Below are 25,179 nucleotides of genomic sequence, written 5' to 3' on the forward strand. Positions count from 1 at the left end.
ATGAAAACATGTATCTACCGGTAAAGGTATGCAAGCATAATTCCGATCTGCTTAACACTGTTATTCACTTTGAATTAGCTAAATGAGTTAAAGAGATTAACATTTATTTCCTGAATTAACGCAGAAAACATCCCATGCCAGCATAGTTGGACCCAGGACATAGTTTAACTCAATAGGTATGGTTCCTGTTTTTAAACAACTCCCTCCCAACTCATATTTCTGTCGCTGACCATTCCTCAAACATAATCTCTCCTGACCCATCCACAGCTGGTTAGCAGCCTGTCTCCAGTAACCTCTAACCCCTCATCCAACACTGCTGCCACCTCCAACAATTATCGGCAATTGGTCAGTTATTTTCTTAGACCACTGAAATTGCCATGCCGTCAAAGTAAGCAGGCGATAAAATGTAAACGCTTCCATTTGCAGATCAGAGAGCAGAGAGGTCTGAACCCTTACACATGTGGGTAAACAGCCGAGAACTTTCGGATTCTTTGAAATAGTTCTTACTTTTCCTCTACATTGTGATCCTCTCATATCAAAGTAGTTTGAACTTGCAGAAAATATGAATATTCATGAAAACAGCACTTCAGGACGTACATTTTACTTTTCTGGTGAATTCTGAAAGTAGAAGAGGTTTTGAATATGTGAACTTCTCCTGTGCTGAAGTACTGACTGCAGCCAAATTAAATCTCTATACACACTTTCCATGATCAGTTCCAGATTTATGACCCTTTCCAAACAATACAGATCCCCCAATACAAGTTTGATTTAGTGCTGCCATGAAACTGTGAGTCCCGTGAATGAGGGAAAAAGTGAGATGGACAGAGTGGAAGAAACTATAATAAAGATGTTAATGGTGGGTATTCAGTGACTTGGGTTTGACAGCGGTGATTACTGGAGTGGTGAAACAACAGCACTTACAGGAAGCTGCTGACTCTCATCCAGACCTGGATTGCAGGATCAACTGAGATTGATGTCAGGCATCAGCAGTGAGTTAGGGCTCTGCCACGACACCAACGCTGCCAGGATTCGGAGTTTGAATCAGAGTGAAGCTCAGTGGGCAGAGCTAGGCTTACCACTAGGTTTTAATAAGTAAATGAATGCTCTTGAACTCCCTGAGTCACATGTGTTGTGTCTTCCTGCTGCTGTCATTACGCTGCGCCTCATCCTGCCCCTGCCACTACCACTGTCTCACTGTTCTTTTTACAAGAGACAATGAGCGTTGAGAAATCAACATTTTTATTGTATTCATCTCCAGAATTGCCACGTTCTGTATGCTATACAGAGAGCATCCAGTGTGTGCTAAAGGCATCGGTTCACTTGCAGAAGATGATCCAACATTATGTGTTGCGGACTGCTCATCTACCAGAGCTATTCTCGAGACACAATGTTACAGAGATGGCACTTCAAATGGATGCATCGATGCATGAGCTGTGTCTTAATGTTATCGTTCATCTGCAACGGCGATGCATGCAGATGCAGCAGGAAATAAAATAGTGAAAAGGGACGCTCGTCAACGTGGGTGGGGGAGACACGGACGGACGGACAGACAGTCATCAACTCCGTCAGCCGGGGGACGAACGGATGGATGGATGCTCGTCACCGTCACGCGCGGAGTATCTCAGCGCTGACCTAGTGGTATAGCACCGCTGTTCTACCGTCTGGGGAGAACTCTGCTTAACAATTGGACCAAGTTCAAAGACAGCAACTGTAGATATTTTCTGTTTGTGTAGCACGAAGGAGCTAAAAACACTGACTTAAGTGATAAACCTTACCTACAAAATTAGAAATGCGATATTTACTCCCCCTGCTCATTTGGTGTCTGTCCAGCTGCCCCCACCCTCTTTATTGACATGGTTTACCAATTTTAATTGTTTGTCATTCATAATTTAGGAATATCAGATTTCCACACAGCCAGATGCTGCTTATAAATGCCATGGTTGAAAATATCATGTGGTGTCACTCTTACAAATGTTGAAATGCCTTCTCTATCAGTGGTGTGGCCCATCAGTCATATACTGTACACTTACGATTTAAAATTTTGCAACCATATTCACCAGCCAAGCAACAATTTTGCATTTGCACGCATGCAACTTTTTGCCGTTGCATATTTTTTTACCTCAACTCCATTTTCTTCCTCTTAAGACTAGTGACGTAATGCAGTTGACTAAAACACAGAAGCAACAATCAATGAAAGCAGTCAAAAAATGAAGGTCCACTACAAAAAGTGATTACTTACCGTCCAAATTGCTGGAATTAAGATAAGCGAGATATATAACATGTGTTATTGCAGGAATATGACCAGCTGGGAAGGAGGGCTGTATTGTGGATCCACTTCCTGTCTGATAGCAGAGTGTGATGTATTGTACTTATTTGAAGATTGTTTCTTTCTCCACAGTGTTAAATTGTTAATTTATGACATGATGATTCAGCAGATTACTGGAAACACAGTCTCAACGGCAGCAGTGGCAGAGGTTTATTTACTTTTTTATTTGCTTGTGTGTGTTAGAGTGCCCTATTAGTCTGAGGCCCGTCTGTGTTTGTGTTGGGATGAAACTCCTCGTGGCGCCATATTTGCTATTTACGCAACAACCTGCATTCCGTCATGTTTGTGTTTTTGCTGACTAGGCACGGCGACTGACGCACAGGAAAAACAGGTCTACGTGCCTCTGCTCCACTTATTTTCCTCAGTGTCTTCTTCAGGCACCAAACATGTTCAGTGGACGCGAGAGCAAAGCCAAGGAATCTGAGTCGTTTTTCCATTTTCAGGGCGGTTGGAGACGAATCTGGTCGGAGTGATGTCACCATCACTGTTCTTACCTTTTTCACCGTCCGCCTCTGCAAGTAGAGTAATTTTCGCAGTGATTGACGGATCCATGATGTAAGCAGCACCTCTTACATTTGCTTGGACAGCAGTGAGGATTATCTGCCAAGTTGGTGTACAAATGGTGCACAAACCCCTGCTTTTCCATTAAACCGCTCTCAAAACATAATGTTCAGGTGAGCAGAATGACATGTTTGTGGTAATTGAAGCCACATTAGTGCCCACTTGTTCTGTTTTTCTTCCATCTCATCAAAAAGAGTTCATCTCTAAGTTTCCAAAACTTTCAACCCTGATTGGGGCAAGAAATTTAGATCAATGTTCAGGAAACAAAACACATATTACCATTTCCATACAACTATTAATTTAGCCTGTGTTGCCATGGCAATGTTGCAGTATGGTGCATGCGCATGCATGCTAGCGCTGACTCATGCAAGAGGCCGTGGTCTACAAGCCAGGCGCCAATCAAATGCAAATTGTGTGCCACTGAAAACCGCCGAGCTTATGCCACCCTGGCCTTTCTCTGCAGCTGTCACTGCTTGGCAAGTAAAAAACAAACGAAAAAAATAAAGAAAAGAACGAAATGTCTTGCTCTCTCGGGAAGTGACATGTCTCAGCCATTTGGCAAAGAAACCAGAGAAGGCAACTTAACAAAAAGGAAAGATATTTCAGCTGTTCTTGACCCAAAAAATCTGACATTTTTGACATTTTGGAGGACTTTTCTTTTTTCGTCAAGCACGACGTCCCTCCCTCTCCTGCCTGAGAACAAATAAAAAGAAACAAACTGGCTCTAAATAAGGTCTGAAGGCAGAGGAAATAGAACGGAGGAATAACACAGGCCAGTCGGCGCTCTCCGGCCCTCACAAATCAAACCACATAAAATTGTCCCAGGGCTTACAGTAGGACATGTTTGACATGAGTGCTCCCCACCCAAACACACACACTCATGAACACAAGCACTCTCAGTCATACATGCACACACACACAAGCGCGCACACACACAGATCCAGCGATTGCGAACATGTCTCGCCTCAATAGCAGTAGAGTCAAACAAATTGCTAAGGTCTGTACAAACAAGAACAATGTGTGGTAGGATTTGTTCAAACACACACACACACACACACACACACACACACATTTCTTCTTCAGTTACCTTTATTTATTCCTGAAAAGTAAGCCAGCCAACATCAAGTTCTAGTTTCGTATCAATGCTACCCATGGAATATTGTAAATTATATCGTATTTTGGACGTCTCCCGATCACGTATTAATCTTAAGAGCAGTCACAGAGCAAAGCGTTTCATCAAGCTTTATTTAGATTTGTCACATTGAAACCTGTAGAGAAGTGCTGGTCTACCCTGATTACTAAAAATAAACTGCAGAGGAGAAAAAATCTGACTCATTCATCATTGCATCATATTGAGTGGCGTTTAATGTTCTGAGGTTTGTGGATGTAAGTGAGAATGATGGGGATTTTCTTCTGCTTTACCGTGCATTTCTACTGTAGATCCACGCTTGCGATGTTTGTTTGGGTGGTATCAAACTCTCATATGATGCAATGGAGGAATGCATGATTATGATTAGGGTTATTGATTAGTGGGTAAGCCTGTCAAAGTTCTATATCTTCAGAGAGATCATTTTCCGAATCTTTTCCATGCAGTTCTGTATCTCACATTCTCATTCGACATCAGAGTAACACTGCAGTCCTCGTTGCTTGTTATTCTGAGGTGGGATTCTAGGGGATGGTTAAAGCTTACACTGCTTATTAAGTTGATTAGAAAAATGCATTTGGAAATTCCCCAGAGGCAAGCGTCCCTGGCGCTCACAGCGGTCATTAATGAGGATTCAACAGAAACAAAGTTTTAATCCATGTGAAAAAGAGAAAACAATACTCTGCCTCCTTCATATCATTAACTTTTCCATCCTGTGTTGTTTTCTAGCAGGAAACCACATCCTCTTGCACACCAGATGCCACGTATGGCATGTGGATCTTTCTCTTAAAAATTGTGGAATGTGTGAATGCGGTATCAGATGGAATCAGGTGTTTGGTGGTGTGATTCCATAGCACTGAGGCTTATCAATGCAGTCTGTGTATCATGCTTAACAATGCCTTACACTCCATTCATTAGGTTTTTTTGGTCATTCATGCTGCTGGTCTGATTGCCAGCTTACATGATTGGCTACTGTAGCATGACGTTGGGTTGATTTAGTTAACTGATTTTTTTACGAACTTTTTAAGTTGCTTAAAACTTCAATCTTAAACACATTAGCGTCATTTAAATAAATGGGAGGGCTGGCATTTTTTCCGCAATGCTTATGTTGGTCTTAATAAGGCCTAAAGCCATTGACCACAGCTGCCGTTGGCTTAGTAGCTCATTTAGCCGCGCAGTTATTCGTTCACACGTAAAGCTCTGAGCACTGGTTGCGCTTGTTTACACCACTAAACTAAGAAGCTTTGGCAGCGGCTAGCTTGTTAGCATGCTAACTTCAGTAGATATCCCTGCAACACAATACATAGACATCTTTGACACATTAAACTGATGTTGTTCTAATGTTTCTAAATGTTTCTTATGCTTAAAATGTTATTACATATTGCACCTTCAATGTTTTATCCCATCAGTTTAATTGATTTCTGTAAATATGTGCTCATTGTGAATTTGATGCCAGGAGAACTTTTAAACAAGTTGGGACAAGGGCAACTAAAGGGGGTTAGGGTTAGGTATGGGGAAGTTGCTCCTGTTTGGACCATCCCACAGGAAAACTAGTTCATTGGTAACAGGTGACAATATCAGGATTGGGTGTGAAAGTGGCATCCTTGAAAGGCTCAGTCGTTCAAAAGCAAGGATGGGGTGACACATGATTGTATAGAGGATATTACCACAATTACATTTTACACTGTCCCAAATTTTTTGGAATGGGGTTTATATTTTTAAATGTTGACAGGTTGCAGCTTCCAATGACTGTTTGAGAAAGAATTATCTGGTACTTTTTTATTCGAATGTGCATGTTCTCAAAGCACAAACAGCTCTCCTATTGACTTTGAACCGTTCCTTGACTTACTGAAGACATGCACATAATCTACAATCGGTTGCTGGGTTAACCTCAGACCCTGCAAACATTTGTTTAAATTTACTCTACGGTTTACACTCACAGTAAATAGCCCATAATCAACGCTAGGCTCAGTGAAATGCTTTAATGCGAACGTACAACACAGAGCCTGCGGCCATGTGCAACACAGAGACTGAGCGTATATAAAAAACACTCTTTATAAACTATATGATTTATTTTCTCTACCATAACAGACACTGTATATGTTATCGTTAAAGCAGGATCTGGATGACAGACTTTTCTTTACCACGGGTGGGCGGATTAATTAATTAGCCTCATTAGACTCCTGACAGTGAAATGAGGCTCATTAAAGAGAATTAGATGAAACACACACCAGCCAGTGCAGGCGAGGAGAGGGGGAGCGGGGGTATAGCTGGGTGTGTGAGGGAGGGAGGGAGGGAGGGAGATTGGTGAGGATAAAAGGCAGAAGGAGAAATAAAGAGATTGAATGATAAAAAAACATCAAACTGCAACAGCATCAATGGAATTTGATCCTGTGTGACCTGAGGTGGATCATTATTGTGATTCGAACAATAGAAGCAACTGGACTGATTTAATAAGCCGGTCTCATTAGAGCTCCTGGCCCGGTAACGACACTCCCCATGGGGGTTTTGCCCCCTCTTGTGGAGCTTAGAAAAAGTGTCTCACTCAACAAGTTGGAGTTTGTCCAAGAGTGCTTCCACTCTCAAAACTCTAAGTGTCGAGCAGTTATGTGGACTTTCAAAGACTAATAGATTCAGTGTTTTCTCCTATGTGGTATCACACTTCTGATGCATCACAGTTGTTTTTTCACAGTAGAAAAGTTCCTCCAGAGTCAGTGAATCATTAGAGTGACTGCTATACATCACTACTTACTCACTAAAGATCACCACTCCTGTATTTGTCACTCCATACTCTGCCAGGTGAACGAAAATATCTTTAATCGAAGTTCAAACTGAGGGAGCATGACGCATCTGTTTGCTTCATCTCTGTGTTTACCTGTGGTCCTTATTCAAACTGGGCTTGCAGTGCCAGCACAGCGCCGGAGGCTGCCAGTCCCTGTACCAAGGACACACCACACTAGTGAGTAAAGGCCAAGCAGTAGGGCAAAATGTGGAAAAGAGATGAAGGCAGAGGAGAGAAGAGTAGTAAGATGGATTTGAGCGAGAAAGCAGAGTATTGAGGCTGTATGGGACTGCGCAAAGGGGGAGAAAATGTTTATCACATTATGCAAAAAGCAGGTTTTAGTCACAAACAGATGTCTTACACTTCAATCGTTAAATAAGAAGAGAGGCTGCAACACAAGAAGATAATGGGGAAAACATTAGTGCTAACTTTTTTTTTCTTAAACCATGCTAACATATACCAACACCTACCCCTGCTGTCAAGACATGTATGGTCTATGAACAGGACTCCAGACTAACTTTTATGCTGGTTGCACTTTTCATTTTAGAGCACCAGCGTGTAATTTAGGTTGCATCCACACATACGTTGTAATTTCATTGTAGTTGTAAATTGTGTAAACAAATGTTAAAAATGTAATTGTCTACACACCCAGTTGGTATTAAAAATGGTTTAATAGACTATGTTTATTAAGTCTGGCCTGTTGAATATAAGGTAGCCCGGTGCAACCATTGAAAATATTTAGTAGCAGTAGACAGATTTGAGGGTGCTTTTGTGACCAAAACAGTCACACCCTTGAGCCCTCTATGAAGCTGGGTGACTGGTCAATGAAGGGTAGACAACAAACTTGTTGACCATGGAAACCTTGACAGCAAGCGTAGCCGCGTGCTAACAAGAAGACTGCTAGAAGACACTGATGTCAACAATGTGTTCTTTAACATATTAAGCGGGCTTCGTAAATGTCTTGTAGGGAAGAAAATGCAGTCAATACATATGTTAGACTCACAAGGACACACACAAAAGCATTTTTCTCAGAAAACCTAAATGCAGACATAGCTTTTGTTTGTTTACAAAAGAGCTCCACAGGGCGCCTTTGATTTTTAATGAATGCAGATAAATGAGTGCTCGCCAGCAAATTATGTAAACCTATTAAAACTACTTTAATGTGACAGAAACAAAACACAGCAGCAGAAAATTCTTAATGTGGTCCGCATTAGAGCAGCCGTCCACTAGATGAAATGTTGTGACGCTAAATTTGCTGAGAACAGAGCATGCCATCACCCAAGTTTCTGCTAAATGAATGGAAGGTGAGGGTAAAGTGCAGTTTCCCCTCGCTGCGATGCAACATCTGTTTTTTGGGTTTGCCTTAATTCAGCCAAAACACACAATTTTTGTTTTTAATATTAAACTCAAAGTAACTGAACTGTTTCAAACCCTAATCCTAAATTAGAGCCCAGCCTCCTTTGCTTTATTATGAGTACAGTCAGAGTCGAGGATCACAATCATCCCTCATCATCTCCCGATTCTGCAAGTCGTTTGGCCAGGGGAGCAGCGGAACACACTCCATCACACACACGCACTCAGAGGGCTGTCGTAATTGTGCACAGGTCCTTAATTGCGTCTGATAATTGGTGGCTGTTTTAAGAAAATCTGCCCAGCTATCAGTCACATAAATGGAGCGATGGAGGGGCCTGGTCTCACGCTCTCACGTCGAACGGGGGCCGTGTGTTTTTAAGGTTCACAGGAGTGCTGTTAGGGTCTCGCGGCTTTAACCAAGCCAGCCTTCCTGGTGGTCGGCCAAGAGCAATGGCACGGCCTCACGGGGAAGCAGATGACTCAGTACCAGAGTGTGTTTCTGTGCACCGACTACATTCATTTTGCTCTAAACACTCTTGAAACTCAATTCAGCTTGAGCTGCACTTGAGTGGGCACTTCATTTCTGAGTGGAAAGTAATGACCACCACTACTGCTGCTGCCACTCCCAACGCAGCCTGACTGATAGTAGTTTCATGAGGCTGACACCCGTGTGCGCATTCAGCTGATAAATAAACTGAGCCACAGAGCTCACAGAAATATAAGTTCACAATAGTAGCCCACATATGATATATTGTAATCTTAATAAAATATAATCTGGGCCATAACAAACTGGAACAACTCCTATTACTCCTGTGTGTACATATGAATGTTGTGTTGCGCACACATGGCAATTTTTCTCTCACTATTCACACATTGTCACATTTTTAAAGCAAGCCAATTTTAAAATGTAACAGGGACTTGGGTTAGGGGGGAATGCCCTGGGATTGAAATAGCTAAACCACAGCAAAGGAAAAGCTAAGAACTGCTAGCTTGTTTATGTCTGTACCGTTAACATTACCACGTTAGCGTTAAGCTATGAGGTTGGTGTTTCACATACAGACAGGGATATGAAAACAGTAATACACTGATAGCTGAAGGGAGGGAAATGCAGACTAAAATACTCATTGGAAGGTGTATACTACATCTGTTGAGTCAGACTAGTAAGATACTGCATGTCTACTCAGTAAACTGTCTTAATGTCAGTGGCGCGATGCAACAGTGCCAGTCATGCAGTGGGATACTGTTCAAAAATGCCAAATTAAAGAATAAATTCACTCAAAAATGAAAAGTCATACATTATCTTCTCACCCTCATCAGATTGAAAGTCTGGTGTAGTTTAGTAGTCCACAAAACAATTCTGGAGCTTCACAGCAAAACAGCATTGCAGCGTTTTCTTTAACAATTGAAGCAGACTTGTTTTAAAATGTTAAAACAACAAAAAAAAAAGAACATTAAATGGCTCATACTTCTCTTCCGGTATAATCCAAGTTTCTGGAAGCTCACAGACCCTAAGTTGCTTTGAAAACACTTTCTTTCTTTAGGCCCTCGACCTGCAGTCGAGCTCGTGCACCCACTTCAGATGAGATGTGAACTACAATTTTAGCTTAGCAGCTCAAGTGAAGATTTCGGCTTTAAAAAGGGTTTGAATAATGTCTCTTAATAAGTTTGGAATCTCGGGGTTTGTTGTGTTTATCGCAATAACCGGCTCATTCACATCTGCGTGTCTATAATGTGGACATGTAGCAGCCAACCGTATTCATGGAGGTGGACAGCACAGCCATTATAACCTAACAGCTGACTCTGTAACTCATAAGTTTAACCGACCGTCCATACGGTTCCTGAAAACGCAGCGCCTGAAAACGCACTTTTTTGAATACGGGTCTCAGGGTGGAGAAATCAGAAAACGCAGCCCTCCCGTTTTCATATGGACGGCGAATCCGCATACTTTCCCAAACGATGATGCCATCGCCCCACCCCGCGACGTCTCATAACAACTACAACAACAATGGCGGACTACATGGTCCTGTTCGTGCCGCAGAAGATATTGAGCCTTTCTTGCAACTTACATGCCTTGTAGTCCAGTGTGAGTCGCAGCAGCAGTTCGAACTCATTAACGGTCCACACAAACGATTCTGGTTTCCTTGCACTAGCCATTTTCATCTTCTTCTTGTTGTGTTCGGTTTCTCCGTCTACTGTCTGTTTGTTTACAGCGCGCAAGCTTAATGCGCATGCTACGTCTCTTCTTCTCCCTTTTTGGTGAATGTCAAGCGCCACCTATAGGCCTGGAATATGAACTACAGCGTTTTCGGTCGTTTTCAGTGGATCCGTGTGGACGCAAATATTCTTGAAACGATGCCGAGGAAGACGGAGAAAAAAAAGATAGTTTTTGCCTGTGTAGACGGCCCCAAATCTCAACTCTGTCTACACAAATTGGCTGGATGAGTGTATTGATGACAGTTTTTACAGAGCCCTGTCACCCTACCAGCAGAGACACAGTTATGCAACACTATTACATCATCTTCTCAGATGGGCTTACTTTGGAGAAACTGCTGTCAAGCAAGGGATCGTAGTCAAAGCCGGTCTGTGGGTCGAGGACATGAAAGAGTTTGGAAAGACTTACTCTAACCTTCCTGCCCATAAAGTGCAATCTCACCTACAATAGTGAAGCCCAAATGGAAACTATCATTTTGCTTGTCAACACCTCAGCAGTTGCTTCTCTTGGCCACGACTGTGTCCCTGTATGTCTACCATGTAAGTGTGGCTCTCCCTTGACCGACGGTGGCGGCGGCAGCTAGAAGACAGGGCCCGCCGCCACATGTGGAACATCACAGTCACCGTACGGTAGTCAGCCGTGGAGCCGGAGAGTCGCTGTCTTCTGCTCCCACAGGAACTGAACCTGGAGCGGAGAACTGGGATCTCACTGTGAGGGCCATGACTTCATGTTTTGCTCTCCTCCTCCTCCTCATTCTGGTTCTCATTGACTCCATGTTCGATGACAACATTGCTCTTTCTCCCTTTCTCTCTCGCTTACGTGCACAGAGAAAGCCAGCTTTTGGCCACACTCCAGTTAAGGTCTTATTTGGATTTATTTACATGCGTTGTTGATATCCTGGGGATTGAATCTAACCCTTCTGCCATAAATAAATAAATGACAGATAGAACAACCTCACCGGGAAGAAAGTTTGTAAAAAGCAGCAGCTGTTAGCTCCCATTTTTAACTGAGCAGGAGGTTACCACAGGGGAAGGTCACAGTGATTCTGGAAGTACGCAGTGCTTGTCTGACATGTCGTTTGTTAACAGAAAACGGATGCTGTTTTTACCACGACTACAGCAAAAATTAAGACTGTCTGATGCCAGAGCAGGGCCAGGCTCAGATTACAGGAGTTTTAGAAATTGGGTTGCATCACGCACATGAGGAGAAACTTCACAGAGGTCCTTCTCTCTAATCTCAAACATGCACAAGCTAAGAACTGACAGTAAAGGCGCATCACACGAGATATCATCAGGGTTATCGTGCCGGAGGGAGCGTGAACCACCTCACTTGATCTCGCGTGATCTCAGGGGCACGCAGATGTAAACAAAACGGATACAGACACGGTGCTGCAACTCGCTGTAGAAAGTCGGTGCAGTGAGAAAAACAGAAGCAGAAGGCCAAACAAGTCTGGATGTGAATGGTTGAGGTTGAGGAGACTGGGCTCTCTATAGAACTGCAATGATTAAATGATCAAGAAGAAAAATGCAAAAGATGTCAAATGTATTTGATTCCAGCTTCTTAAATGAGAACATTTCCTTGTTTCTTTACTCCACTATGCGGATGATGACACTGAGACGCATCGCCTTGAGGTTTTAAGAAGTTGAAATATTCTCAACACAATATTAATTACCTATGACTGCCCAGTTGTGCACACACACTGCGTTGTTCTACCCAAAACATTCTTTTCCACGGTGTGTTTGGAGCAGTTGTGACTGAAACAAAATTAATTAAAAATCGATTGGCAGCATCGTCAGCTGCTTCTGAGCTGTTTCTCTTATTGGCTTTTTCGGTCATCCAGATTTTAACTCATCAATATCAAACCTGTTAGAAATGATCATGGTGGCCCTGCAGAGCCTGTAGGCAGTTTGGGAGGTTAAAGACTGGATCTGTGAACTCCTTACATTACTGGACATTTCTCTTCCTGTTGTCTGAGCCCAGATTAACACAGTTAAATTTGGAATATAACAGTAATCCAGACATCACCTTAACTATCTTTAAAGGGGCACAAGGTAGTTTTGGAGAACAAATTCATACTCAGAATTTGAATATTTACAATATTAATGATGTAATAATACAAACTCAAATCCATAACTAAATAAGTAAGCTGTTCTCAGAGGGAAATAACATTCCCAGTTCCCTGTTAGAAGCTAAAAGGTTGCAGGGTCCACCAATTGTAAACTAAAAAAAAGTAAACAATATGAAATTGCATTGTTTACCAGCTTATTTGGTCTCAAAAAAGAAAGAGACTTAATTTATTTAGTCTGTTAAGATATATTGCCAGTCAATGAAGATCTTTTTCTCCTGATACAAATTTCTTCCCTGTAACATAGCGCATCTTTAACCCAAAAAACAGGTTGGGAGCCCCGACCCTTCTTCTTCTGTCTCCTCTCACTTTGTCCATGTCACCCCTCCTCCTCGTCTCTGACCTTGTTATCCCTCCAACCTCCCCTCCCTTTATTCTGTATGTCTCACTTTTCCCCATCCTCCCCCCTCTCTCCCTCAGTGGAGCAGGTGACACAGTGTAGAGCAGGTTATCCAAAGAGCTCAGGTCCAAAGTGACTGCATTAGTCATCCGAAAGGCAAAACAAACTGCAACTAATCTGGGGACTGTTTACCAGTAAATGTCACCACAGCGGAAACGTAAATGCTTGAGTGTGTGTCATGGCCCCGGTGAGAACACCTCCCCCCCTCCCTCCCTCCCTCCCTGCAGTTCCACTCATTTGGCTAATTTCAAAAATTAAGCGCGGCACGTCGGGAGTTATTAATGACCTAAACAAATAATTGACATGGTGACTGAAATGGCGTCTCATTTCCTCGCCAAACACCCACCCCCCACCTTAACTCCACCCTTATACCCCATCTGGAAACTCTCGCCAGGAATATGTAAATGGCAATTAATTGGTGAGCCCCGTTTCTGCTTCTATTTTTTCTTTAGTATTTTGAGTGAAAACACAGGCGCAGTCGTGAGTGCGGGGCTAGCGAAAGCCGAGCGTCTCACAGGCACGGAGCCAGATCCCCAACGCTGACGGACTAAATGCTCCCGTCGTCAGTCGCAGAATAATTTCACCTCATTACACGGCAGGCGAGGCAGGTAGACACAGGAATTCTTTCCAATGAGCGAGTCAGGAAAATAAAACATAAAAAAAAAAAGAAAAATAGCATGTAGACTCAACAGCCGCTCCCTCTGGAATCCAGGTACCAGCAGAACTGCTTTCGCCTAAAAAGCTTCCACCTGTTTGTCGCAGGATAATTCAAGAATATGATACACCTCTGCATGAAACCAACGCAACACATAATAACGCACGTACAGCCGCACTCCATCCCTGTCCGCCATATTTTACCTTTCTTATTTACCTTCTCGGCCTCGCTCCCCAAAGATTTATAACGTGGCACGTACAGTTTAGTATGTGAGCAGTGAGCTGTGCAAACCACGTCATGACAACTCACGCACTGCCACACGCTAGAGCCGCACTCACACACGCACACACACACACACACGTGTTGCTGACCAATCAGAGTTCAGAGGGGGTGGTGAGGTAGCGAGCAATGTGGAGGGGCCCTCGATGCCACACAGGACTGGGGGAAGTGCACAAATGTGTGTGTGTGTGTGCGTGTGTGTGTGTGTGTGTGTGTGTGTGTGTGTGTTCTGTGTTTATGGTACCTTATGCCACCTTCTGTGTTGCTGTGTATTTTACATATAGTCGTTTTGTTTACTAAAGTGGGGGTGACATGGACAAATTTGTCTTCACTTTCCTCATTCTTCTCTTCTCCCCTCTCCTTTTCAGTTCTTTTCAGATCAGTTTCATGCCATTCTAGAGGGAAAAAAATAATCAGTACAGGCAAATTATTTAGTATCTTGTCACATAGTAGTTCATTTGCATTTGCTGTTTATCCATCTAGATAGTTTAGGTGTGAGTTGCAGAGTTTTGGAGATACTGGCTAAAGTGATATCTGTCCTCTCTTGAAAAATGTGATGAAACAAGATGACGTTGGCTTGTCATAGCCAAAAAGTCCATCTGAATAACTCAACAATGGCTTTTTTCCAGGATTATCCAAAGACCTTGATGCAAAAAAAAAATGCAAAAGGAAATTCAAAGACTCGTTTAAGTTTTTTTTTCTAAGAAAATTGCCTTACATTTTCTGGTTGAAGCTTCTCAGTTGTGTTCATCTGTGTATTTGCTGTGTTGCTCGGGATACAAATATGAATGTGATCAGACAAGCAATTTCAAAAACACCGCCTTTCACCACACTATGAATCCAAAAAATAATTAACAGATTAATCCATGATAAACGAAAACACATTTACTTTCTGGTCTTACGAAGAATGTTACAAGGTACATATGTATATATGTTACACTTTGAATGCATAAAGACCAGCTGGAGGCAGATATGAACTTAGAAAGTTCCAGCAAACACAAAAAACATTTTGACAGGACTTCCTGCATTTACAATTCAACACAGATGCAAAGTAAATTCAGCAAACAACCCGCTTTCGGCCAATCCATGATACCATGAAAACATGTTGGTGTCGTGATGTCATAGCCTGGATCGACACGCGTGATGTAAATACTGTGTGTGGTCTCAACAAGTCTTGTGAATATATGGCAGAGGTGGGATGAAGGTCAAGAAATTGGAGACCTTTTCTATTTTGAAGTTTTTTAAATTTCTAAATTCATCACACGTTGCACATATCTACGTCCTGTCAAATATATTTCCTGAGACATACGTTCTCATTAAATGTTGTTGAAGAGTTACAGGGGGAAAAAGTATGTGTTTTGATGATGGGATGTGATATGAACTTTCAATATCCTCCGCCACGATCCCAGAAAAAGTGTCAGATGTTTAAATATGATAAAAGTTGAAGTTGCCTGAATCTGACAGAGAGTCTGAGTTTCTCATATATCACCCCTGTACAACAAAACTACTGTAAAATACATATGGAATCACTACACGGCAGCAAAACACCCCATAAACTGTCCTACTTTTCCATCATGTGACACCCGCACATATAACCCACACTGCATCCCTGAGTATCCCCTCTGAGATGAAATCAATAGCTGTCTGGATTGATAAAAGACACCTAACTCAATTTATAAATTTGATCAGGCAATGTAATAAAATAGTAGCTTTTGCTCGTAGCACGTCGAAACCTAATCGCGTTTCATGCTCTTGTGCCTTCTCTCAAATCATCTGTGTTTGGGTTTCAACCTCCGAGCACTCTGCTGAACTCGGGGAAAAAACGGGAGAGCGGGTTCCACGCTCGGAGAAACTCGACCCGGTCCACTAGTGGTCTCCAACACACACATGTTCAATTTAGTAAGCGGGGCTGCTCTTATAGCTTTGACAGGGCTTTTAATAGCCTGATTAAAGGGTAATTAATCACTGATTTCTGTAGAAAATATATATACAGTTGATATGAATCACCTCGGGGTTGACATGTTTGGTGCAACAGCCACGGTCACACTGGGGTAAGCGATAAATATGTGGCTTAGTCAGTCAAGCAGGCAGAGTCGGGATCAAGCTGTGCCCCAATGGACTTGTGTTCTGCAGGGTGTGTGTTACATAGACCCCTCGGTGTCTGTATAGGCTACTGACCCGTTACTGGACCCCTCTTCTACTGGCTGCTAGCACATAGCACCAGGGTGCTGTTGGGCTGACATACACACTCGCCAGCTCACTAACACGTACGTGTGGCCCCTCGCTCACACAGAACATCTTGTTAAAGTTTATGGTCAATTTTAGATGGAAAGAGATATCGGCATGGGTTTTATTTGGTCTGCCGTTGATTGGGTGCCCCCCGCCTCGACCAAACCTGCAGTATCGTCCAGTGGCGCTGTAGATGTACACATTTATCCAGCTTAAAGAAATAGTTACACATTTTGGGGAATATGCTTCCTGGCTTTTCTTCAGGTGAGATAACAATGGGTATTCTAAATATGAAGTTACAGATAGCATCAGGTTAGCTTAGCTTCACAACACAATCTAAACTGTTCGAGGAGCAACTGTTTGTTTCTAAACAACAATGGCGGCTCCTCGACAAGTTGGCATAGAAGTTAGACTGTGATAGATGGTGGTAGGCAGATGGTTTGTTTAATCAACTGCCTATAATTTTTTTTTAAAACGCCTGCATGTTTCCAGATACTTTCTTAAACAAACCAGCTGGTGCATCAGGAAAAGCTAATTGTTAAAGAGAAGCTAGTTGTTTCCTCTTCTTGGATAACAGAGACATACATGACTCCCAGAGAGCTAACTAGACATTTGATAACTTAAAATTAAGGACGGACAAACAAGAATGCTGTTGTGTAGTAGATTGATATACAATGTGATATAGTACATTTTCCAGAACTTTAATTAAAAATATCAAATAAGTAGCTTTATCACATTGATCAAAGAAAACAAATAGTACACAAATACAATATTTCAATGATAAATATTTCTTGAATAGCTAGTGTGAAAATGTTTGTCATTTGACAAATCTCTATATTGCCCCATGGTGTCATCAGATCGCCCAATCTAACAGTATTAGTTAGGGATGATCGATGGATAATGTATTCTGACAATATGATTGATGCTGTTTGGAGAGCTGGGTCCTGGTTTGGAAAGAAAGTCATTCATCAGCACCCCCCCACCTTTTCTTTGTGACTGTGGTACAGTATGTATTTATACATGTGATTTATGTGCCTGTACGTGATATCACTTAAATATGTCTTTTGGATAGAATACAATGGCTGTCATGGAAAATCAGCTTTTAATGTATAATGGAAAACTGAGAAACCCACAGAAGTATTGGGATATCATAACTGGATACCATGTTCAAAGACACTATCCTCCTCATTCCAGTGAAAGTTACATAATATGTACATACATACATTATTTTTGTCTTACAGTCAATGGAATCACCCAATCTGGGTAATGTTTTAGAGCGATTCTCCCTTTGCTTTCACATTGATTCCACACCTAAATGCAGCCACGTGCCACATAACAAGTCATTGCAAAATAAAAAAAGCTGATGCACTCATCAGGAAACTGTCTGCCATAGTGCCTGTAATTTATGGCCAGTCTAAATTTGCCTCAAATTACCTGACAGACTTCTGACCACGAATCCACATTTCCGTCTCATCGTACACAAACAGTACATACGTGTGCCATGCGGTGATGTCGGAGGAGACTCGATGTGACTGAGAGGGGAGGGGGGGAAATAACAGAGAGGCAGAAAAAGAGAGAGACGGGCGGCGTCGGAAAGAAGTAAGGCTTCAAAAGTCCAGTGGAAGATTTCAATTAGTCATGGAAACGGGAGTGGCCCACCCTGCCGCAGTAGTGACAGACCTCACTTGTCCTCCTGACATACATTCGCAGCCCTCCTCCTCCTCTGCAGCACGGTTACAAGCTCTCAGTCTGTCCTTTATCCTCTATACATCTATGTAAATCTCTACTCCTTTATCCTGTTTTTATGTCCTTCTTCTTCCCTTTCTCTCTCGTCCAGTTCCCTTTTCTGCCTTTCCCTCCGGACCTTCTCTTTATACTCTCTTTTCTTTTTCTTTACTACTCTCTCCCAGTGACAGCTGAGCTTTGACAGCTTTTTGCATTTCATTTTTCTCCGCCACAGCAAGCGAACAGCCGGGCACCAGGGGCCTTGTTCAAACAAACAGGAGGCCGTGTGGTTCGCCGAGGGTGGCGACACGCCATAACAAACCACCGGCTCCTGGCCGTCGCAGGCACATGGTGCACAGGGCCCCGCTACGGCGGCGAGCGGGGGCCAAACAGGGACCTGCCGCTCTGGTTTCCATGACAACCAGACATCAACATTAGCCGCAGTGAGGTGCGGAGTGACGGCAGATGGGAGCTGATGTATTGCGCCACCTGGTTGGACGGTTTGACGTGTACGAGATGGAATCACAGGGGCAAGAACGGGAAGGGCCACGTCTATTTTTGGTCCGAAAAATAACACGGAAGGCAAACGCTGAACGAATGAGGAACAAAATAATAAATGAGACAAAGGACGAAGAAATAGTGTTATGATAGGCTGCAGGGAGAGGTGTGTGCGGTCTGAACGAGCCTCTAGTAATGGCGTGAGTCAGGATGTGTCAAGGCTGAGTCAAGTCAAATACATCAGCTGGAGGAACATACTGCACTGTTACAAAGTGTTTCATCAGAAATAACAAACACATAGTTAAGGACCGCTGATGCGTGATTCAGAGTGATTATTGGTCGGGGGGCCAGGAACATGCCATTGATTATTGTGTCAGAGCTGTTGCTGAGCTGTTTTTTAGGGGACCAGAACTTATGAAGAGCCACTGTTATTGATTATTTCATAGAGTTGGATTCTAATCAGGGAAGTGTAGACAATGTGATTAGTTGTTTGCTGAATGTCAGGCCATGTGTGGGAATTTTACAAATCTGAATCATTTAATAATTTATAATTAATTGTTGTTTTAGTGTTTTGGTGAAAAACAAATTGTCAAAGCTTTTACAAGGAAGATTAGTTTTTAGTTGATTCTAGTATACCCTTTCAACAAAAGGTGACGATGGTTGAACAAATGGATATGTATGATATTTAAGTGCTGTACCACCAGACTACAGAGCAGCTTCTTTCCTCGGGCTGTAAGACTGCTCAATCCACCCTCTAATCCAAAACATTTTTTTTTAAGTGTATGACTTATCCAACTTGAAAATCTAACCAGATGACAGACATTAAGAATAATTAACCATACAAGACTAGCCAATTTCATTGCTGACGGAAGCTCGCGTTCACTTTTTGAAAGGTTAGTTAAAAAGTTTGGTTCCACTCCGGAACCAGAGGGGAAGTAGTCTAGCATTAACACCTCTAAAGCTCAGTAATAGAGATCTGTATCTCATTTACTTAACCTTTTTACAAATTGAAATGTTAGAAGCACAATTTGTGGTTTTTAGGGAAGTTACTACTGGAACAATTTTTTGGCTAATTGCTAATTTACATTCTGTCTTGCTCTGTGCTTAAGCTCCAATTATGTCAACATAAATACACATCTACTGCAATTTCAAGTTCCTGATTAGCGGTTGCGCCAATGTCCAAGTACTGTGCCTGTAACTGTGAACACCCAGCATATAAAACTTAATAATATGACAGCTTTTAAAAGTTATTTCATAGATGGTTGCCTCACGTTAGCCAAAGTCCATCTTGAGTTGTTCCTTACCTAGTTGGGGCTAAAAAACAGAAGTAAGAGAGAGGAATACAGTTTGAAATGGAAATATACAAACAAGAAGCATGACCTAGAGACAGAGAGAGAATGGGAGAGACTACAGGCAGAGGGTTAAATGTAGCAAGATTTCTAAACAGTCCAAACAGTTTATGCCATGCATCTTGATAAGATCTCCCTGCTACAAATAAAAAACACATTAGCAGTTTGTTTCCACAAACCTCCCTCAAAACTGCTGCTCCCAGCTTGCACTTAGCAAAGACTTTCCAAATAAGTGGCCAGATCTGCACAAAGATTACCCAAATGACCGAAGCCTTTCTCTGCACCTCTTCGACCACCTCTACCCCCATTCAATGTTAATCCACCGCTGGACTCGCAGCGCTGGCTGAACGGCAGCTAATGACCTCCCAAGTGATGTTTGCCGTTCGTTTTCTTTCTTTCCTTTTTTCTTTCTTCTGCCTGTCAATAGTTTTTTTTTTTTTTTCTCTCTAGCTGTCTTTGCTGTGTACTTTCTCTTCACTGGCTCTTTGCATTTGGCCTCAGTAACAATTGCAGACACCACCCCATAAACCTGACCTCAAACCTTAAACTCTCGGGCTGCATCCACTCTATCTCATAACCCGGTTTTACCTCAGCAGTGAACGGTGGGACAGGAATCCATGGTGAATCAGGCCAGTCAAAGATGGAGGAGCGAGATTATGCACATTTCTAAACTAATTACTCAAATCAAATTAAAGGGTCACTTGAGACCACAGACCATCAGGCCTGTAAAATGGAACGGGTTGTACTGGTTAGTTCTGTATCAATGAAGAATTCATGTTTATTTACATATTTACTTTGGCCGGAAGCTTTTGGAGATTGCTTCTGATTAAACATTTGTTAAGCATCCAATTCTGAGGTAAATATTCACAGAGGTAAACACAGAAACATTTCTCCATGCAAGTTAACCAGTGCAACCTCAATGCCTGAATGCTGCTTCACCAGGACAATTGACTGTTCACAAAGCCGCCTGTGGTGAAGAGTACAATGATAGATTTAAAGCCTTATGTATTTTTACAGGAAGCGATAGTAGTAGCGTAACTATTAATTCTGATCCAATGCACAGTGGACAAGTATAAGTATGTGTTACTTTCTTGAACAAACCAGACTAAGGTTGCATCCAGTGACAATTATGAACAAGCCCAAAGCCACAAAGTGTGTTTTGGGGAATACATAACATGGTAGCTTTTTTTCGAACTGCTACTCTCAACATATCACCCCATGCTCTTTGCACACACTGTCATATAGTAGCCCAGGCATACTGCAGACAGTTTGATGAAACAGTGAATGGTGCATAACACGTGTCAAGTAGGCCATCGTGCAAGGATAGCAACACACAAATCCTCAGAAATGATTTATGCTGTTGTACTATTATTTCATACAGTAGCCTAAATATAAAGAACAATCTTAATTTACACAGAAAAAGAAAAACAGCGGTACCCAAAATGGCAACATCTTTGAGCTTTTGGGGAGTCAAGTCTGGTTAACAGCTATGATCTGCTTTATATTGGATTTGGGGATGCTCACTTCAGCAATTCCAGACCAACCCCTCCAAACAAATGAGTTGACCTTTATCCTAAAAACCTATTGTAGTCTTTCATTAAAATAGTTAACCAGCTAAATAGCTAGCTTTAGCTTAAGAATTTAGCTGTCATTTCAAAGGTTGCTTGCTCTCTAAACCATTGTTTAAAAATGAATGGGACTCCAGATACTGTGTGTCAACATTATTTTAAACTGCATTGTGTGCCCAAACAAGAACAGAAAGCTTTACTGGTATAACAAAAGTAAATGAGGGGGTTAATCACGGTACATGGTTAATCGAGAAAGAGATGCCCGTCTCGAAGAAAAACTTGACAGCTGATGTTTAGGAATATCAAAGTTCCTCTTTCCCACAGTGCTGCCACTTTAAAGCGAAACTCTCGCCAAAAAGCAACCGAGGCTTTATTTGGGATTGAATATGAGTTAAACCTTTGTGTAAAAGCATAATTGCGACAAAAGAGGCACTTTTAAGATTTACCGTAGTTTCGGTTTTGGGCACGTTAATTTTGAACGGGAGAGCTAGGGGCACGACACGCTACCATCAAAATCGCTATTTTTAGAACACTAAGAAGGCTCGACACTACATGAAACTTTGCTCGTAGCATCACTAGGGTCTCTACTCATGAACAAGAGCATTGAGAACATTGTTTGTGTACACAGAGTTTATGAAAAAGAAGGTTTTTGAACTACTCACGTTAGCTGCTGCAGCTCCTGCGCGTCGCCGTCATGCCAAAACTACGGTAAATCTTAAAAGTGCCTCTTTCGTCGCAATTATGCTTTTACACGAAGGTTTGACTCATATTCAATCCCAAATAAAGCCTTGGTTGCTTTTTGGCAAGAGTTTCGCTTTAAGGTTTTTAGATTTGATCTTCACAAGCTGGTACCAGTACAGTTCAGCCTCTTCTGACCTTTGACCCCCTCTCGTCTTCCTCCACCGATGTCCTTTGCATTAGTTTTGGTGTTTAAGTAGGCTTGTTTAGTTGAAAAAAATCAGCAAGAGATTGTGTGTGTCTATGTGTCTGTGTGTGTGTGTGTGTGTGTGTGTGTGTGTGTGTGTGTGTGTGTGTGTGTTTTATTCCCACCCTTACAGTGAGCACTGCTTGGTACGACACCACTGATTGCACCCCAAGGCCCTGGGAACATTGGCAGCGTTGTATGGCGAGGGAGTCTCCAAGTCTGATAGATTAACATTAATATGGACTGGGGGAGAAGGCTGGGCATATTAAAGGTCATTTCCCTCCTTCACGGCTATCGAGGGAAAATGCAACGGGCCATTGACTGCAGGGCCACACACGCATGAACGAGTGCAGCCGCTCACATGGACGCAGGAAAAGAGACACAACCAGGCAGAGATATAAAGAGGCTGCAGGCGGAGGTGCGACGGCATACCGGCGTAAAAAAAGACAAATTGAGACATAGACATAAAGACAAACACTCACTGTCATACACAAAACTCGGGCCTCCGCATCAGATGGCATCGTATACATGTACTGCACTGGTAAACTCTGCTGTGTCGACAGCCTATTAAAAAGCCAGTGAATTTATAACTCCCAATCTGGTGATTAAGGATTGCGAATTTGCTTGCTCTTAGCTTCAGGTTCTTGTCACACAGGGCCTGTTTTCTGTCTATAAATCTAACGGCCAAGAGTTTTCTTTCCCCCCGCCCCCACTCTTTTTATGGAGGTGATTGCTCCAGCCAATATAGGATTAAGACTGTTTCATGTACACTTTTCACTCCCTCTGGGTAAATATGTGACAGCTGTGTCTCCCAGGTACCAACAGCACATTGCCATTTGTCTTTGGTTCACTTGTTGAATCATCAATCTGATTTACTTTTCTTTAAACTGAATGGCAACAGAATTTGTCAAAAACGATTTTACCTTGAAGAAATAGCAATTAATATAATATCTAGGGCTTGCGAGAACAGCAATACAGTGAAAGATGCTTTATCTGCTGTACCTGCACATAACTAACATCACTCTCTCCCTCGCTGTTTGGTTTTCTTAACGTTCTCAGCCCCTTTCTCACTGACACCAGCCAGTACATGTCTATAGACGTAGCTCTAATGTTAGCCTTCTTGCTCTTTAGCCGAGCTGGAAGCAGCTTTCTGAGGTGACTGAAAGAAGTTTGATTGTTACTAAAGCCCTTGTCAGCACCCGTTTATATGCAGGTCCAGGTATAAAAAAGGAAATCCACAGAAATCTAGCCCCACCTCCACCAGCTACAGCATTAAAACGTGGCTTTCAAATTAATGCGTTAATGATAATTATACATAACATATACTATAACTCTGAACGGAGATTTCACGCAACATACTATATTCTTTAATTTGTACATTTTGGTAATAATGCTTGTGTATTGTGAATTTTTTGTTCAAAGTTTGGTAGTGCTCTCCTTTAAGGTGTAATGGAGTGTTTTTGACATTGTGTACCACACCAGTGTGACATGCTTACTCAAAGGACACTTCTCTGTAGAAATACTCTACTTTTATTAGTATCTCCATGTAAACAGACAATCAAATGGAAAAAAGATTAAACCCCTCAATATTGTATTAGAATTTGCACGTACAGCCCTAAGATGCAAATTGACGTAATGGCGTCTGATAGTGACTAGTATTTGTAACGGACCAAACAAATAGCCAGAAAGTTGGTTAAGAATTAAAAGGATTAATTAGGTCGATGTTTCCTAAACATCATAAAGCACCTAATCACATTTCCTTTATCTAGTCCCGATCGTTGCATGTCAAAATATATCATGTTTTTCTCTTTTGCGCCACTTCACTTTCCCCCCTGTTTTTTCCTTCACTCTCTGTTGTATTTCTGTTGAATTTGTGGTTTTTGTGAAACTGCACACCGGCACCAGGAGAGGTTTTCTATTGCCGCAGAGACTGCTTGCTTCTTATCTGTCTCTCAAACTCACACTGGAAAGTAAACAAGCAGCTCATTCACCTCTGTTTGGCTTTCCACTCGCCCCTCACTTCAAGAGCAGAAGCAATAAATACGCGGACATATAAAATGCAGAACTTTAGAATAATGTAAATACATACAGCAACTGTAAAAGGCTGCATTACAAACACACACACTCCTGGCGTGTGTTTATCTGGACTTTTGCTTTCCTATGTGGTTTCTGTCATGTGATGTTTAGGTGGGCAAAACATGTCACATTAAGCACAGTCGGATTGAGAAATCATGGAGGCCTCAGAGGTAGCGGTGGGTTACACATAAAACTCAGTTTACCTGTCTTTTTATGAGCAGAAATAGTGTGCCCACATTTTGAGCACACACAAATATTTTTGTATTAACACAAACATTATTAAACTAATGGAAATTGTATAGTATGAATAGCAGAAAACATTGCCAAGTCGAAGCAGAGGTCAGAGCACTTTTCAGTCGGTCTGAGCCATTTAGACCAGGTTACAAATACAAACTGCTAATGGAGTATTCAGATCCTCTGACTAAGTAAAAAGAGTACTACACTGTAAATAACTATGTACACACAAGTTTTGGAATCAAATTAAGTAATGAAGTATAAAAAAAAAGCACTTATCGTTGATGGAACAAGCAGATTTTCAATGTTTTGGCTGCTTCCTGTGGTCCAAAACCATAACAGTACTGGGTTCAAGGTCCAAATGAACAATTCCCATGTAACTAAGGTGGGACAGGGCTATGGCCATCTGACAAATAATCTGTGTAATGTTCTGGAAAGACCCTGATCCTTCCTCTACGCCATGTAGGCCTTCATCCAGCAGTTTGAAGTTAGAATAGATGTTATCCTTCTGGAAGTGAAAGCCATTCCACTTCACAATGTTGCAAGTGGCTGGATTTTGTCAGGCGAACAATGGCAGGGTGGTTCTTTTTGATCATGATTGTCACTTCCTTGCCTGTTTCAGTGTTGCTGCAGTTGGTTACAAAACCAAAGCAACCCTCCCCAAGGAAGTCGTCACCCTGTGGGACTCCCTGTAGAAGAAATGGTTACAAAATGAGGTCATTTTGTTTAACAGAGCAC

General features: G+C 42.1%; 1 long non-coding RNA gene across 6 annotated transcripts in view; it reads left to right on the forward strand.

Moving 5' to 3' along the window:
- LOC115571641 (uncharacterized) overlaps nt 1-25,179 on the forward strand; it is a 203,008-nt gene that overhangs the window by 41,681 nt on the left and 136,148 nt on the right. The window lies entirely within an intron of this gene.

The sequence above is a fragment of the Sparus aurata genome, chromosome 20, assembly GCF_900880675.1.
Source record: "Sparus aurata chromosome 20, fSpaAur1.1, whole genome shotgun sequence".
Lineage (NCBI taxonomy): Eukaryota > Metazoa > Chordata > Actinopteri > Spariformes > Sparidae > Sparus > Sparus aurata.